The 15876-nt window shown below is 34.1% G+C and overlaps 1 pseudogene; it reads right to left on the bottom strand.

Moving 5' to 3' along the window:
- Window positions 1-530: 530 nt before the first annotated feature.
- LOC101398562 (UDP-glucuronosyltransferase 2B31-like) overlaps window positions 531-15876 on the bottom strand; it is a 30034-nt pseudogene continuing 14688 nt past the window's right edge.

Genomic DNA, 15876 nt, shown 5'->3' on the forward strand with positions numbered 1-15876 from the left:
ATGATGCTGTGGTTGGATGCACAGTAAAAGCCAAGCAGCATTAGTGGTCTCCCAAAAGGAAATGGAAAGGTGAATCATTTTGCATAATTCTAACTTTTGAATACTTTCTTTAGCAAAAGATAAAACTACAAAATTCTGCACCAACATGAAGTTAAAATATTCTGAGTATTTGCACAGTAATACTGATACTGTGAATAAACTAGTTAATATTATTGTGTCCTTGTGCAATACTGAAACACAGTTAAACTCAATAATTTTTTTTGGTATAACTTTTGAATTAGAATAATATATTTCAATGTACACTCATATAGTCTTATTTTATTTTATTTTTTCCACAAGTTTTTTTTCTCTTTGGATGATGTTTCTAACTCTTAAACAGGAAGTAAATTCCTTGATAACAAATTTTGATCTGAGAAACAATATTGTGAAAGGTTGTTTTGTCACAAGAGGAAGAGACCCTTACATCATACCTTTTTCTTCCTGGAATAAACTGGAGGAGTCTTATCTATGAGGCATTCCTGCTTCAGGTCTCAGGTACAACTATTCCCTTTTTCCTTCTTTCCTGTTTTAGCAAACTTCTGGCAACAAAACAGACATTTTGTGATGACAAATATAGCAGTTGTTACAGGCCAACAGAAACCCGATCACATCCAAAGAGTGAGGTCATGGGAGGCCAGCCACGGGTGTTTTTCTCCTTTGTGGTGCATGAAAAACTCGATCCAGAAGACTGCTCTATCTACAGGCTTCATTGGCTGATCACGGGGAATTCTTGATAATGTCATAGCATTCTCTTAGTATCTGAAGGAGAAACATAAAGATAGTAACACTGAAAGGAAGTTAATTTACCTATGCAAATCATTCCCATGAAAGGCTTTTGAAAAGTGTCATAATATGTTTTAAAACAAATGTCGTAGAATTGCAGAAGTAATGGTACACATTTTTATTTGGGTTTCAAAAATGGTTTGGCTTTTAAAGTTGAATTTTCAGAATGACAAATATTTTAAAAAGTGAAGATGGAAGTTAATAGGGATAGTTTAATCTTGTCTAGCAAAGGAAATGATATGAGCCATTGTAAGAGTTCTAAGTGAGATGGTGGAAATGTACTTTTAAGAATGATCCTCGTGAAGTATTGAAAGAGGAATTGTGTCCTCACCAGTCACTGTGCATTCACTCTTCTTATCATTCTCTGTTTTTTATTTTACTTCCTGTAGCCAGTATCATTTCTGAAACAGATATCAGGTTACGACACTCCCCTGCTAAATATTTCCATCTGGTTTCTCATTCCATTTGGAATAAATTCCATGTGTATTCTTTGCCCTAAAGGACCCTACATGTTCATATCCTTGGTAACCTCTTCTATCACTTTTTCCTATGCACACTCTGTTGTAGGCACACTGGCCTTCTAGCTGATCCTGGAAGTTGCCTAAAGAGTTCTCGCCTCAACACCTTTGCACTTTCAGTCCCCTCTGTCCCTCTCCTGGAGCATGCCTCCCTCAACACCCGGAGGCTTGCTTCCACCTCCTGATAGTAGAGATAGTCACGTCTCAGAGAGGCTTTTCCTGGCCGTGCTGTTGTGGCATTCCCTGCATTTCTTTGATTTTTTTGGTATTTTTTATTATTTGATTCCTAGAATTTCTAAATAGAATACATTTTGTAAAATATTCCTTTAAGTATGAGGTACATAAGGAAAACGCACGTATCCTATCTAATCAGGTAAAAATTTCAAAATTAGCTAGAAAACTGTTGTGAAATGTACATACCAATGTCTCCACTACCCAGATATTGATGTAGGATTCCACAAGCTGCCTAGAAGCATCCTGTTTTTCTGGACCCTTTCATTGCTCCCTTTCCTGAATTAACCACTATCTTAACTTTAAATACCATAGTTTAGTTTTTCTTGTTTACTAATTGGAGTCATAGTATGTACTCGTTTGTTTTTGTCTTTTCTGTAGCAGTTATTGGTAAATTACTTTTCTATATTGTATTTTATTGTATGATGATATCACAGAATATCTCTTAATTTAATGATTGAGGGACATTTGAATTGTTAATATTTTATTAACCATTACTACTACTACTGTTATAAACATTGTCGTATATGTCTTTTGATTTACATATTTGTGCATTTCTGTTGTGTATGTACCTAGAAGTGGATTTGATGTGAAGAAATTACATTTATGATTATGATTTATTTGTTGACTCAATTATTTAGAAATGTATTGCTTAAATTTCAAAATTTAGAGGTTTTTTAGTTATCTTGTTTTTGATCATTTCTCACTTAATTCTAGTCTGACCAGACAATATACTCCATATGATATGAAAATGTTCAATTACTGCATTTTGATTTGTTCCACAGCACATATCAATTTCATTAATAATTCTACATACTCTTGAAAAATGCGTTTTCCTCATTGTTATATAAGATTGGTTACATTTTAAAAATGTTCTCTTCAAATCTTTTTGTACCTAGTCATTATTTTGTCATCTTTTTCTATATTCTTGATAAAGTTATTTAAAAATATTCTATAATGACTGTAGATTTTTATATTTTATTTTTGTCTAGTTGTACTTTATTTGGAGGTTTTATCAGTAGGTGTCCCAATTAATAATTTGTGTTGTTTAGAAAGATTATCCTATTTGTGATTACAAAGTATTTATCTTTATTTTTAGTAGTGCTTCTGGTCTACTGTGTCTGATATTAGTATTAGGTACAGCATCTTTCTGTGGATACTGTTGAAATAGATCTTTTTCTTCCTTTGTACTTACAATCTTCTTGTACACTTCTACGTAAGCATGTTTTATAAATAATACATATAGTTTTTGGAATCTAATCTGGCTATCTTTGTGTTTAAACAATTTAGTCTGTTTAGCCTTACTGTCAGAATGGACATCCTTACTTTTGCATCTACTACCTTATCCTGTATTTTCTTTTCTATTTGTCAACTTGCTTTGTTTCCTTTTCGTTTCTTTCCTACCTCCTTTAAAAGTAGTTTTTTAATTTGATTGTACTACTGTTTTCTTCTTGCTAGTGCATTTTAAAATATTTTTAGGTGATATCCTTCAAATATAATAATAATGCTGTTAATAGTAAGATATGCTGAATTAACGTTCACATGCTAGGCACTTCATATTCCACATTATTTTCCTTTGGAATATTAAAAAAATTAACTATTAAAGATTTACTTTATCAAAATTAAAAAGTTTTCTGCCTGAAAGGTCATCACTCAGAGAGTGAGAAATCAACCACCCAGAATGGGAGAAAATATTTTTGATTAAATATCTGATAAAGTATTTATATTTATACTATATAAAAAATTCTTACAATCCAATAATAAGAAGACAACCCAATTAAAAAATTGGCGAAGGATTGAAATAGACATGTCCCCACATAAGACAGATGAATGTCCAAGAAGCATGAGGATAGATGCTCAACATCTTTGGCTATATGGGAAATACTAATCAAGACCACAAGAAGAGACCACTTTACAAAGACTGATGATAACAAGTATTTGCAATGATTTGGAGACTTGGAACCCACATACAGTGCTGGTGGGAGTGTAAAATGGTGCAGTCTCTTTGGACATCTGTTTGGCAGTTCATCATCAAGTTACCATATGACCCAGCATCCACCTGAAGAAACTATCCAAAACAAATGAAAACCTATGTTCATACAAAAACATAATAGCAATATTCATAATAGCCAAACATGGAAACAACCAAAATATCTATGAAATGATGAATGGATAAACGGTATCTGCTATATTCATATCATAGAATATTATTCAGCAATAGAAAGCTGCAACAGGGAAGAAAGTCAAAAACATTATGTTATGTAAAAGAAGGCAGTTACAAAAGACCATATGTTATATGATTCCATTTATGTGAAATGTTCAGAAAGGCTAATCTATAGAGACAGACAATTGATTAACAGTTCCTAGGGCACTGAGGAATGGAAAGTGATGTCTAAGGCATGTCAAGTTTCTTTTTACAGTGATGACTATGTCCTAAATTTATATTATGTTGATGATTTTATAGGTCTATAAATATACTGCATATATTTCAATTTTATACTTTAATCAGGTTAATTTTATGGTATATAAATTATATTTAATTATAAAATATATTAAAATAGAGATAAAATCAATTTTGAGAAAAAGATAATTGTAGTTTTAGAAATTTAGAAACTGAATTGATGTATTTTACGATATTTCTTCTAGTTCATCATTCTCTCCTTCTATGGGTTCTACATATTTTTTAAAATATCTGCTTTTTACAAATTCATTTAGAACTTTACCTTTTTTGCGTAAAAATTGTTGCACTAGTTGTTTACTCATTAAATCAACGGAGTTAAAATGTACTTTGTAATAAATATGTGTTTAAAAATAAAAGTAGCTTTAAGAATGGTTAAATCTTGTTAATAATTTCAAAATTAGCTTCTTAAAAATGAGATGAAACTCATATTCTCTGTTAACATGAGAAAATATCTGTGAATAGTATCCATTGAAAAAAAATTGTGATACTCAGGAAGGGTCGTTAATGACTGTCTTCAACGCATTGAGCAAATCTGTACTTGACATTGTGTTCAGGTCTAATCTAACAGCTGCTCCCTCGGCCTTCATGTGAACAATGTTATCTGATGATCCACAAACAAAGGAATGCCCACCACAAGGCTCCCATGGTAGATCACCTCATAGTTGATGTTGGTTCCACCATGAGTTGTAAAGGCTTAGTTTTTGGATGACCTATGATTTGTTGAATTTCAACAAATTCTTAATTGTTAGTCTTATAACAATCTGCCAGTAGGTTAACATAAGGCACTGCAAGAGGCAGTGTATTTGGATAAGAGGTTAGTATACACTCGAAACTGAATTAAAATATATTTCAGGTCTCAAAGGAAGAAGTACCTCAGTCAGCTGGAGAGGTTAGGGAAGGCTACAGAGAAGATTGATGTGTTTCTTTTGACATGAGAAATGAATACAAGTTGCCAGGTGGACGAATTATAAAAGATTATTTTGGATAAAAAAAGATGTACACCTGAAATTTTTACAATGTCATAAACCAATGTTACTGCAATAAACAAAAAATTAAAAAAAAAAAAAAAGAAATAGGGGATAATAAAGAAAAAAAAAAGAGTATGTGCAAAAAAAGGGGGGGGGCAGGGCATGAGAGAACATATTCTCCTAATGAAGTAGTAAAGTCACTGAGTCTGATAAGTAGTGTGTCAAGGCAGCAGGAAGCACCATGGTGGTGGCTTAGGAATCAGTGGAAGGAGAGGCTACATTTTACCATGAAATATATTATTACTTCATGAAAAAGATTGTGGATTTTTTTCCTATAGAAACTGGAGAATCACTGGTAGTAAAAAAGGAGATGTTATTTATCAGTGGCATATGGTGTACCCCCTCAGTGGGGGAAAGAATTGGTGTAAAGGGAGAATTAGGTGATGAAGTGACAACCCAGAAAGGTGTCGAAAAAGGCTCTGTGAGAGGTAATTACACGTGAACTAAAGATACTTTGATTCTGACCATAAGGAGTGTGACTGTGTATAATAAAATGCCGACTGTCATATCTTATCCTTTTCCCCAAGTCTAGGAAATAAATATAAGAAAATTATGTTTTATTTTTTATGTTTTCAATAATAAATCTTCAATAAATTTCTTTCCTGGTGAATTATTATCACTGTGGTTAACTGTTCCTCTCATTTCAGTGTTTGTTTTCCAGAGTTTTACCAAGAAGGTCATTCAAGGGGATCTGCTTATAAAGCTGAGAATTTGGCCCTAAGGCATCTGATTTCTTACCCTCAAATCTCCATATAACCCACTAGAGTAAAGGCAATACCATATTCCATGAGTCAAACTTCTAAGATAAAGCATGTTAGAATCTAAGTAGATTGAGTCATCTAGTTAAACCCCTTCTATATGACAGATGAGGAAATGAGAATAAGAGATGTTAGATAATGATAACCAGGGAAACACTGATGTAATGAGAATACTCATATTACATGTACTTATTTTTATATTGATCAGGTATAAATACAATCATATTCTTTCGCACTTAGAGGCTAGACAATGGGATTATCAGTGAGTAATTTAAGCACTTAAAAATTTTTAGGTTGTCATTATAATTCTAATGCAAAAAACAGTAGCAAATTACTAATGATCTGTATATTTAATTTGTTTTAACTATTTATTATACTAGCTCTCATTTTCCAGGTCAATATTAACCTGTTTTATTTCTTTTTCAGTGATACATGAAGCAGTTGAGATACAACCTCTTATTTCATAAGTTATTTTATTACATTTACATATTTTGATTTAAAAACCAATACCGTCAGCTATTTGTGAGAATTGAATCATTCTGATATTTAGCAATTTGATAATAATAATAATTTCTGCTTAACAAGAATGCTTAGCTTCTTTTAGATTACTAATTATTAGTCATTACTTCCAAGAAAAATTTCAAGTGGTAATTTTTTACGTGAATCCAGTATTATCACTATTGCTACGTTTGAAAATTCTTTAAATACAGAAGAGAAGAGCCCATTGGCATTTCATAAATAATAATATCGCCATTGGAAAAGATTGAATATCATGATGATGCTAAATTTTATTCATCTGACTAAGTATGCACTACCAATATTGACAGCATTGATTAATATGGTTTCTTATAGCCAAGCCATTTACAAGTGTGGAAACAAAATTAGGTACAGATGTTGAAATTCCCAAGCAATGCTCATAAGGTAGATTTTAGTTTACAAGTGGTTAACATCTATTTGCTATATGAGTGTTACAGTAAATTCAGATTCTCAGTTAACTAGCATAGATGATAAGGAGAAAGGTATATATATCAGTTAGGAAATTACAAAGTAGTTCCCAAATACCCAGAGACTCTAAGTATGTTCTACATATTAGAAATAATTTACTACTGTATTGTACAGAAAAAGGGCATCTGAAAACTTTTTATGCTGGGCTTGCTTATGGTGGACTCCTTTTTATATTTCCTTCTCCATCTTCAATCCAGAGCTGTTATTATCTGATGGGTTAGAGCAGAGTCCATTCAGGACCACATTTTATAAAGCACAGGGTCACCTTAAGGGCTAGACCCACCTCTACTCTTTGTCTTACGTTTCCCTGCTTCAGACCATAGCAGGGCCGAGGTCGAAGGGCAGTTTTTTCTCCTTCTTTTTCAGGCTTTCTCTAAATCACTGTGGCTGGATAAGTAACTGGATGCAATTTGGTGTGCCCTGGCCATCGTTTTTTCCAAATAGCACCCTGAAAAGCACATTGACTAGGCCTATTCCAAAATTGAAGGGAAGTAAAAGAGGCCTGGATTACCTAGCAAGCCTAAACTTCAGGATGACTTTCAGACTGTTTTCAATCCCTGCTGAATGTTACTGTTAAAATTTGACCACTTTCTGGGTAAATCTGTAGTGTGTAGAGTGCCCTCAGGAATCCTGCAAGGAGAGAGGGCAAAGGACAGGGCAGAATTTGGTGATGTCTGTACCTGCCCACGATATCATTATAATACCAATACTTCACACTACACCTCTTAAATATATTTCTTTTTGATCACAATGTTAATGCCAAAGTTATTGTCAGTGAAAGACACCATCTATACTACTTTAGCACCTGCCATGTATATTTTGGTTTTTAAACTAATATTTGAGGTAAATTGTATCTATCATAATACAATGTAGCAATCTTTCATGCAGAAAATTTCAGTAATCAGACTCTTTCTGAAATTTAACAGACATTAAACAGTTGTCCACTATAAGTTACTATATCTTACGAATCTGTACAATGGCTGATGCAATCACGTTGGCCCTTTCTTCTGTCATGTTCTGAACATTGACTACAGAGTAAACATCACAATACCATTTTCGCCAAAGCTCTGGGCAAACTCTTCCATTTCCTGTGGAGAAAGTATTTGCTCCATCAGAAAAGCACAACAGCACAGCAAACAATATTGATAGGATTACTACAAACAACTAAAGAGAGAAAATTTTGTATTATCAGGAATTATTAGAGCAGTGCCTGTTTCTTATTTTTATTTGTGGTCAAATACAGATAACATAAAATTTACCACCTTAACCAATCCCAACTGTACAGTTCACTAGTGTTAATTTTATTCACTTTGTTGTGTAATCAATCTCCAGAACTTTTTCATTTTGGAAAACTGGGACCATATCCATTAAACAATAATTCCCCCTTTCCCCCTTCACCAGTCCTGCCAACCATCATTATACTTTCTGTTTCTATGAATTCGACTAGTCTAAATACCTCATATGACTGGAATCATGCAGTATTTGTCTTTTTGTGAGTGGCCCATTTCACTTAGCATAACGTTCTTAATGTTCAGCCATATGGTAGCAAGTGTTAGAATTTCCTTCAATTCTAAGGCTAACGTTCCATTGCGTGTAAATACCACATTTTGTTTTTTATTCTTTCATCGATGGACACTTGGTTGGCTTTCATGTTTTGGCTCTTGTGAATGGTGCTATTATGAAGACGGGTGTGCAAATATATCATCTGGATGCTAATATCAGTTCTTTTGAATATGTACCCAAAAGTGCAATTGCTGGACCAAATGGTAATTCATTTTTAATTTTGTGAGGAACCTCCATTTCTTTTACATTAGTGCTCTTTATAACAGATGTAATCCCTCATTTCCTTGGCCAGTATACAATTGATATGAGAACAATGTCCTTTATTATTCATACTTGAGTATGTCTGTGTGTGTGTGTGATTGTGTGTACAAGCAAGAAATGAAATAGAAAAGAAATTAAGGAAGATATGCTCTTAGACAATATTATCTCCAGGCTATTTATAATGTCATTAATTAATGCAACCTTGGAGATCTTGCAGGCTCAGTTACAGACCACTGCAATAAAGTGAATATTGAAATAAAGGGAGTCACACAATTTTTTTTAGTTTCCGAGTGCATATAAAAGTTATGTTTACACTATACTGTAGCCTATTAAGTGTACAATAGCATTATATCTAGAAAACAATGCACATACCTTAATTAAAAAGTACTTTATTGCTAAATAATGCTAACCATCCACTGAGACTTCAGGAATTCATAATATTTTTGCTGGTGGAGGGTCTCTACTCAATGTTGATTCCCCTGACTGATCAGGGTGATGGTTGATGAAGGTTGGGGTGCCTGTGGGAATTTCTTAAACTAAGACAACAGTGAGGATTGCTGCATTGATTGAGGCTTCCTTTCATGAATGATTCCTCTGTAGCATTTCTCTGTTTGATAGCATTTTACCCACAGTAGAACTTATTTCAAAATTAGAGTTCATCCTCAAACCCTGCCACTGATTTATCAACTAAGTTTTTGTAATACCCTAAATCCTTTTTTGTCATTTCAGCAATCTTCACAGCATCTTCGTCAGGAGTAGATTCCATCTCAAGAAACCATTTTCTTTGCTCATCCGTAAGAAGCAATGTCTGATCCATTATAGTTTTACCATAAAATTGCAGCAATACAGCCATGTCTTCAGCCTACACTTCTAATTCTAGTTCTTTTACTATTTCCACCACATCTGTAGTTACTTCCTCCAGTGAACTATTGAATCCCCCAGAGTGATCCAGGAAGGTTGGAATCAACTTCTTCCAAACTCCCGTTAATGTTGATGTTTTGAGCTTTTCCCATGAATCATAAATGTTCTTAACAGCAGCTAGAATGGTGAATCCTTTCCAGATGGTTTTCAATTTACTTTGCCCAGATCTCCTAGAGGAATCACTATCTATGGCAGCTATAGCCTTAGGAAATGTATTTCTGAAATAGTAAGACTTGAACCTCTAAATAACTCTGTGTTCCAGGGGCTGTCGAATGGATGTTGTGTTAGCAGGCATGAAAAAAACATTAATCTTGTTGTACATCTCCATCACAGGTTTTGAGTGATCAGGTACATTGTCAATAAGCAGCAATATTTTGAAAAGAATCTTTTTTTCTGAGCAGTAGAACTCAATAGTGGGCTTAAAATATTCAGTAAACCATGTTGTAAACAGATTTATTGTTACCCAGGCTTTGTTGTTCCATCTATAAGGCACAGGCAGGGTAGCTTTAGCATAATTCTTAAGGGCCCTGGGATTTTCAAAATGGTAAATGAGCATTGACTTCAACTTAAAGTCACCAGCTACATTAGCTCCTAACAAGAGAGTCAGCCTATCTTTTCAAGGCCAGGCATTAATTTCTCCTCTCTAGTTATGAAAGTTCTAGATGGCATCTTTTTCCAAAATACTGATATTTCATCTACATGGAAAATTTGTTGTTTGATGTAGCCACTTTGTTAATTATCTTAGCTAGGTCTTCTGAATAACTTGCTACAAGATCCACATTAGCACTTGCTGCTTCACCTTGGACTTGTATGTTATAGAGATGACTTCTTTCTTTAAACCTTATGAACCAACATCTGCTAGCTTCAGTTTTTTTCTTCTGTAGCTTTCTCACCTCTCTCAGGCTTCATAGAATTGAGGAGAGTCAGGGCCTTGCTCTGGATTAGGTTTTGGCTTAAGGGAATGTTGTGGCTGGTTTGATTTTCTATCGAGACCACTAAAACTTTTTCATAACAGCAATAAGTCTGTTATGCTTTGTTAACATTCGTGTGTTCACTGGAGTAGCATTTTTAATTTCCTTCAAGAACTTTTCCTTTGCATTTACAACTTGGTTACCTCTTTGTGCAAGAGGCATATCTTGCAACTTATCTGGGGTTTCAATATGCCTTACTCACTAAGCTTAATAGTTTCTAGCTTCAAATGAAATGAGTCAGACAGAGAAAGCCAAATGTTATACAATTTCACTCATATATGGAAGATAAATGAACAAACAAACACACAGATACAGAGTACAGATTTGGCGGTTATTAGAAGGGTAATGGTTGGGGGAAGGCAAAAGGGGTAAAGGGGCACATGTGTAGAGTGATGGATGACAACTAGACCTTGGTGGTGAACACAATGCAATCTATACAGAAGTCAAAGTATAATGACGCACGCCTGAAATTTCTATAATGTTATAAATCAATCTCACTTCAATTTAGAAAAATGCAATATCTGCAATATGCAATGAAGTGATCAAAAAAAATGAAGTGGGCCTACACTAATACAGATTCTTGGAAGGAGGCTACACAGCAGGATCTTAACTATCCTTTAATTCTTTACTGTTATAGTTCTAGAAAACATTTGTATTTGTTCCAGACAGGATTTCTGGAGAATTATTTTTGTTTAGCCATTATTATTTCTTTCTCTGACTATGAGCACAAAGATCAAGTTTGTTATGATTGGGGTGACTTTATTTTTCTTTTTCTCTCAGTTTTATAATAATTTATAAATCACTTTAACCTTTGTTAGAAGTTCCCAAGCTCTCTCCTTAAATCACTCTTTAAAGGCTGGAGGTTAACGGTCACTGTCATTCATGAGTCTGGTAATACTATTTGGAATTTCCATGAAATAGCCCTAAGATTTTTCTTTATAATCCATAAATATACTTGCCTAGTTACTTATTTGAGTGACCATATTTCTGGCTTATTTATGTATGACACTTTTTGCCCTGAATTCATATAAAATTGATATCCCAGTAGAATGTGCTATGTGTAACTGGCTGTGAGGGGCCCTCATCGTCACCTCACTGAGTCCCCCAGGGAGCACCTGGCCCATTGTGAGAGAGGTACAGCAGGACTTTCTACAGCAGAGATCTGGTCACCCTCTTGAGGAGCTCAGGTCAAACTATATAATGTTCCTGGTGAATCCGTATTTGCCTGGAATTATTTCAGAATTATTCTGACTTGGAGTCCCAGGTCCTTGCAAATTTAAAAAAATTTATGGTTTTCTTTAGTAAAATAATTCCTCATTGCGCAATGTACTCTCTCACCAAAAACAAAAACTAAAACAACAACAACAAAAAACAAACTTAGAGGAGCCAAGTTTTCCTGGATATGTTGTCAAAACTGCATATTGATTTTTTTCTTGATCTTTCTATTTTAAAGTCATTTGTTCTAAATTCATTTATTTGTTCTTTTCTCTTTGGAAAATAAAGACTTAATCCTTCCAATATAAACAGTATACTTTCTCATCCTAATCATTGTTGTAAAGCTTCTTTTCAAAGCTGTTTTTTACAGAATAAAAAAGGAGGAACAAATTTCCAAATTTTACCCTGGTGACTCTACCTTGTCCAGAGAATTCTTCAAAAATATAATTCCACTGATGACATTACTTTCATATGATCCAGCTATTCCACTGTTGGGTATTTATCCAAAGAACTTGAAAACACCAATTTGCAAAGGTACATGCACCCCTGTGTTCATTGCAGCCTTATTCACAATAGCCAAGACTTGGAAGCAACCTAAGTGCCCATCAAGGGACGAATGGATAAAAAAGCTGTGGTATATATACACAATGGAATACTACTCAGCCATAAGAAACGATGAAATCCAGCCATTTGTGACAACATGGATGGACATTGAGGGCATGATGCAAAGTGAAATAAGTCAGAGGGAGAAGGTCAAATACCGTATGATTTCCTTCAGTAAGTAGTAGATAATAACAACAATAAACAAACACATAGGGACAGAGATTGGATTGGTGGTTACCAGAGGGGAAGGGGGGAGGGAGGAGGGTGAAAGGGATAATTGGGTACATGTGTGTGGTGATGGGTTGTAATTAGTATTTTGGTGGTGAACATGATGTAATCTATGCAGAAATAGAGGTACAATGATGTACACCTGAAATTTTTACAATGTTATAAACCAATGTTACTGCAATAAACAAAAAATTAAAAAAAAAAAATATATATATATAATTCCACTGATGACATTACTTTCAAATGAAGGTCACTGTACATCCCTATGACTAACATTGTGCATCCTGGTAATCTGTAGGGGCCCAGTAATCTGTAGCAACATTTATAGTTACCTGTTCAATGTTTTGTCTCATTAGCTCTCTGCCAATAGCCTTCTTCAACCATGCTGTGGAGGATGGTTTCCTATAGAACTATAGTAATACAACCTCTCTGTTAGGCTAATCACTGAGTTGGACTGGTCATGTCCATTCAGTACATCCTTAAAAAATAACACATTGAAAGAATTTTTGGAAAAGTATGAAGAAGAGTCAAAAAGGAATTAAGATTCACCTCTACTCTCCATCCAGGTACATCCTTGGTGTGAATTGTTATGGTTTTCCGCTCATCTTGATTATTTGTCTCTGTATAGTTTCAAATGTGTGTATTATGAAGTCAAAGTCTATAAGCATTTTTCAGAATTTTGATGCAATCTGTCAAATGTCTTATTTTTTAAAAGGAAAGTACAGAAATTATCTTCGATTCTAATAGTTAATGGAAAGCAAGTTGTTTGGCAAACAATTTACTTTATATGATAGAGAGTAAGAACAGTCTTCACAATCATTGACATGGATTCAAGTCTTGTTTCTACAACTTAATAACAACAACTGCCATTACTAATTATCATGATTGTACTGCTATTTGTCCTACTCCGTGTCCATCTTCTTCTCCTTCTCTTTTTTCACTCCTACTGATATTACCACTTTCCCTTGCTATAAAGGGGAACATCTTTCAAAAATAGGTTTGGATCAACTAGAACTTTCACTTAACTTACCTCAGGCTTTACCGTTAGGAAAGTTTTCATATGAGCCTAAATAATTTGCAATTGAAAGAGATATTGCAATAACCCTTGAATAAGATCTCAACATCATGTTGCTGCCAATCAAATGGCCGATGAAAAGGATCTCTAATAGATCATTTAATAGCTCATTAAAGGATGCTTGCTTTCTATTTATGTGTTAATGGTACATATCAACTTAAAACATACAGATTCCTCCTTTCTCTCATAAGATATATCATCCTACATACTAACAGAATTATTTTTGTAATTTTATACTATGGGTAGTTTTCAGATCCAAGTGGTAGAACTTATTAAGTATTTATTAAATATGCAGAATTTATGGTCCATAATATATTTGCAGTGTACATTTCCTCTTTCCTCATTTTGACAGACAGCTGTGAGGTTGAGAACCATGTTCCCCAAGAAATCTTTACTGAGATTTTGTACAGTCTTGGTGTATGGCAGAACACACTTGCTCTAATAAGCAAATTCCTTTTATGCTTTAGATGTTAAACCCTGGATCTCAAATGAAGCATTGTTTAAATGCTGTGGTGAAGGCAAGTAAACGTTGGGTTTGGCTGCCAGTTGTGTTTGGGTACACATTCTTATTGTTGAGGAATGGTCTTCCCTTAATGCTACAATACTGATGAAGAGCTTCTACTCTCAAAAAACATTTTAGGCTTTCAATTTGCCCATGTGATTGCCAAATTATACATTTACTTTTAAGTATTGGACAGGATATGTTTCTCTATGACTTTGCTAGAAAATCCAATCTTGATCTTTTGGAAAACAGTTCTTATTAAATGAGAAATCATATCAAAATAAGCTGACAGTAGTTATTAGTAATATTCATAATAGTAGCAAAAATAACAATAATGACAATACTTAATATTACCTCTGTATCACTATGTGCCAAAGACATTTTAAGCATTTTGTATGTACTAAGTACTTTTTTTCCACTGAATAGAAATAGGGAGTTGATATTATCACTATAAGAGTAGGCATAGTCATATCTTTAATGTCTAGTTTTCCATCTTCTGTTGCCTGAACTCTTGCAACAACCTCCTAAAAGGTCCCCCTTTCTCCTCTTTCCCCTCTGCAGTCTAATTCAGTGACTGCACTTGAGTGTTTTTTAAAAAAAGGAATCTGATCATATCTCTCCCTTTTCTCCTTTGATTGGCTTCCTAATGCCTTTACTAGATGCTTCAACATCCTTATAATTATTTGTTTCTAACTTCTTCAGCATTATCCATCTCTTTACTCAGCCCCTTCCCACTAGACTATACCTAGACTTCTCGAGAAATGTCATTATTACTCTCCCTGCTTTACTTTTTGCATCTTCCTCTCTCTCCAACCCTTCCTCCTGTCACTGCACATCCTTCAGGTCTCACTTAATTATCAATGACTCTGAGATCCTGCAGGATGTTCTCTAGCATCGTGGTCTTTCCTTATTATAATGCTTTTCATGCAATTTTTATTTCTTGTTTATATTATATCTTTCCAAGTTGAATGCTAGGTGTGTATGGGTGGAAATTGTTTCCACACTATTTCTCTGCATATCCAGTACTATCCCTGCACTATGCTAAGAATATTCTTTGACTGAATGACTGATACTTCCCTATGTGTTGAGTAATGAGGCCTTAATCTAACTGGCTTTATACCCAAAGTCTTCCAGGTATAATATTTTATTCTGTAATTATAATGAAATTCAGACAATTGCAATGGTGTTGAAATATTTAAATTTCTACTTGGCAGGTCAATTTACCCAGCTTCTCATATATCTCTCTCAATGTGATCAAATATCCTAAATAAAGAACACAGATACCTTTCTATTGAAAATGCAAAGTAAACCAAGCAAAACAAACAGCAATAGGTTACCTGAGGCAGAGTTTGCAAGTTTGCAGTGGATTTCTCCAAGTTCCAAATGTGGCAAGAATTGGTAAGGAAATTCAAAATCCCAGTAGGTTTGAATGAGCCACATTTCAGTTTTCCTCATTAACTCAGATAGTGTAGTGGGTCTCCCTGAAGGGAAAAAAGAAAGTAAAGGTAGAGGAAATTAGAATATTTTAATGTCAATATACCAGGTAATTTTCTGAAAAGACTGGAATGATGTAGTCAAAGATGTTTAAAATATCTGTGGTGTCACCTAAAGGAACTGGAAAAAGAAGAACAAACAAAGCCCAAAATCAGTATCCAAATAAGGGAAATAATAAAAATCAGAGCAGAAATAAATGAAATAGAGACTAAAAAAAACA

The sequence above is a fragment of the Ceratotherium simum genome, chromosome 8 (assembly GCF_057802395.1).
Source record: "Ceratotherium simum simum isolate JZ-2026a chromosome 8, ASM5780239v1, whole genome shotgun sequence".
NCBI lineage: Eukaryota > Metazoa > Chordata > Mammalia > Perissodactyla > Rhinocerotidae > Ceratotherium > Ceratotherium simum.